The sequence below is a fragment of the Lipotes vexillifer genome, unplaced genomic scaffold, assembly GCF_000442215.2.
Source record: "Lipotes vexillifer unplaced genomic scaffold, Lipotes_vexillifer_v1.1 scaffold7, whole genome shotgun sequence".
Taxonomy (NCBI): domain Eukaryota; kingdom Metazoa; phylum Chordata; class Mammalia; order Artiodactyla; family Lipotidae; genus Lipotes; species Lipotes vexillifer.
Genome location: NW_006792683.1, coordinates 5,463,580 through 5,466,513, shown reverse-complemented (window position 1 = coordinate 5,466,513; position 2,934 = coordinate 5,463,580).

The following is a 2,934-nucleotide window of genomic DNA, read 5'->3' as shown; positions in this document are numbered from 1 at the left end:
CACGTGGCGCCACCCCAGCCTGCCCCGCGGCGCGGGTCTTGCACGTGGGCGCGGCGTGCACCACGCGCTGCCGCGCACCCGGTGCAGCTTCCCGTCCCCGCGGCTTGGTTTCATTTTCCGGCCAAGGGTTTCTTCCGAGAAGGCCGGAGAGTGGCTGAGCTTTGTTAAAGCGCCAGAGGAACTATGTCGGCAGGTGGCTTGCCGAACCCGGGCGGGGCCAGGCGGGGTCGGGGTGCGCGCCGCAGAAGAGGAAGGGGATCCGGGGAGGCATTAAAAAGAGCCCTGGACGCGGGTGATTGCGTAAGCGCGTGCAGTGTTTTTATTTTCGGGAAGTAAACAGTGCAAGTGCCCCGCGCTGCGTTTTCCTGCCCGGCGGAAAGACGTACCGAACCCGCTGATCCTGGACGCGATGTTCCGTGTGACATCGTGTAAACAGCCCGCACAGCCACCCTGAGAGGACGCCTCCCGAGGGTCGGGGGCCTCAGTGAACCCCAGAAGCCGCAGCCACCCCTGCATGCAAGCTTTCCCAGCCCTCTGCGCTACCCTCGGGTTGAGACCGAGGCCTGACCCCGAGCTGAGCAATTCCCCTCAGCCCGCATCCCAGCCCTCCCCCTCCCCCAGAGCCTAGAATGAGTTGGGACCGTGGCTACATACGACTCTTCTCTCTGAAGTTAACTTTCGCAGAGTGACTCAGCTAGTGGAGGGTCAGGAAACCAAGTCATATGAGGAGTGGCTGAAGAACTGTGGTGTTTAGCCCAGACAGGCCTCGGGGGCACACGAGCCCAGCTGCAAATATGTGAAGGACTCTCGGATTGTTCTGGTTCCCCGTGCTGCCTGAGAGGACAGAATAGAGATGTTTATAGGAGGTGAATTTCAGGTCAATTACAGAGACGGGGCAGGGAAGAAAGTTGATGGCATTTTCTCCAGGAACCTGGTACAGCTAGGTGTTTACATGTATCAGTAGGAAAATGGTGGAGCTTAGATTCAAACTCTGATCTGCCAGATTCCAAAGCCCTTGCCTTTTCAGTTTTCATGATGTATCTGTTTTAATGGGATGGGTTACTTTGGGGGTAATGACAGTGCCAAAGGGTTTCTGCACTGATGGAGTGCATTGGACTGGAGGATAGTGGTGTCACAGATACTCTCTAGCTCCGATGAAGAGGGAGGTTGTCCTGGGCCAGACAGGATGCCACGGCTACCTGAGAAGCAGGAGGCCCCCTATCTCACCAGCAAGTCAGATTTTCCAGCCACGCACCTCTCTGATCCATTGTCCCTGCAAGCGCTCTCACACTTGTTACAGCAATCATTTTTTTTGCGGTATGCGGGCCTCTCACTGTTGTGGCCTCTCCCGTTGCGGAGCACAGGCTCCGGACGTGCAGGCTCAGCGGCCATGGCTCACGGGCCCAGCCGCTCCGCAGCATGTGGGATCTTCCCGGACCGGGGCACGAACCCGCGTCCCCTGCATCGGCAGGCGGACTCTCAACCACTGCGCCACCAGGGAAGCGCTGTTACAGCAATCTTGACTTTCAGTTTAACAGATGTGATCACAGTATCCAACGGTCATCACTCTTTGTCATGGCCTCCCAGCCCTCTTTTTGCATCTGCCCCTCTGCCCCTTGCCCACTCTGTCTGCCTAGGTCTGGCCAAAAGTGGGACCAACGCAGTAAGAGCTGAGGACTGGGGGAAAAACTAACTCTGGCCTGAGTACATGTCAGCCCTCCAGGCAGCATGAGACACAGCGCCCTGACAAGTCAGGAGGGGAGCGCCCGGGCTGGTTGGAGTCTCTCTCTGGCCCTCAGTGCCTCATAGTTCACACTTTAAGCCTCTAGGGAAGATGCATAGAGGAGGCGGCCCTCCCTGAGGTCTTGGGTTCATTTTATGAATTAATAGCTTCATGCTTTCTGAAAAGACAAGAGTACTTTAGGAGTCAGTTTTTGTCTCCACTACATGTATTAAATTGTTGAGTGTATCCCACTTTAGCATCCCTGGGAGGAAGGTAGGGGTATGAAATGCGTGTAAAGAATGGTTTTTCGGGCTTCCCTGGTGGCGCAGTGGTTGAGAGTCCGCCTGCCGATGCAGGGGACACGGGTTCGTGCCCCGGTCCGGGAGGATCCCACATGCCGCGGAGCGGCTGGGCCCGTTGAGCCATGGCCGCTGAGCCTGCGCGTCCAGAGCCTGTGCTCCGCAACGGGAGAGGCCACAACAGTGAGAGGCCCGCCTAGCGCAAAAAAAAAAAAAAAAAGATTCTGGTTTTTCTTGGATCTGTAGCGGACCTGGTTACAATTTCTTTTTTTTTTTTAAACATCTTTATTGGAGTATGATTGCTTTACAATGGTGTGTTAGTTTCTGCTTTATAACAAAGTGAATCAGTTATACATATACATATGTTCCCATATCTCTTCCCTTTTGCATCTCCCTCCCTCCCTCCCTATCCCACCACTCTAGGCGGTCACAAAGCACCGAGCTGACCTCCCTGTGCTATGCGGCTGCTTCCCACTAGTTATCTGTTTTACGTTTGGTAGTGTATATGTGTCCATGCCACTCTCTCACTTCCTGGTTACAATTTCTTATTTAAAAAACCCAGTGAGAAAATACCAAGCTGAGCCCTCTTCCCCCAGAGGAACTCGTCTGAGGCTACTTCTGCCCTGGACAGTTTTTAGAGCTCTGGAGGCTGTTTCTGAAGGTCCACTCTCCTTCCTTTTAGTAAATCTCCTGATTTTTCAACCTTAACCTCCTGGGTCCTCCTCTCTCCTCTGCCTCCAGTGTATCAAGGCGTTGGTCGTCTCCCAGGCAGCCCAGCCCACCCCTAATCAACAGGGTAGAGAGGGGGAAATATTTCTGTCTGCTTGACTCCCTCTGGTCCGTTTCTCCCGCAGCTTGCATTTTAACTGATAAACACCCTAGGGTTAGGGTAGGGGCCACGGTTAAGTCACA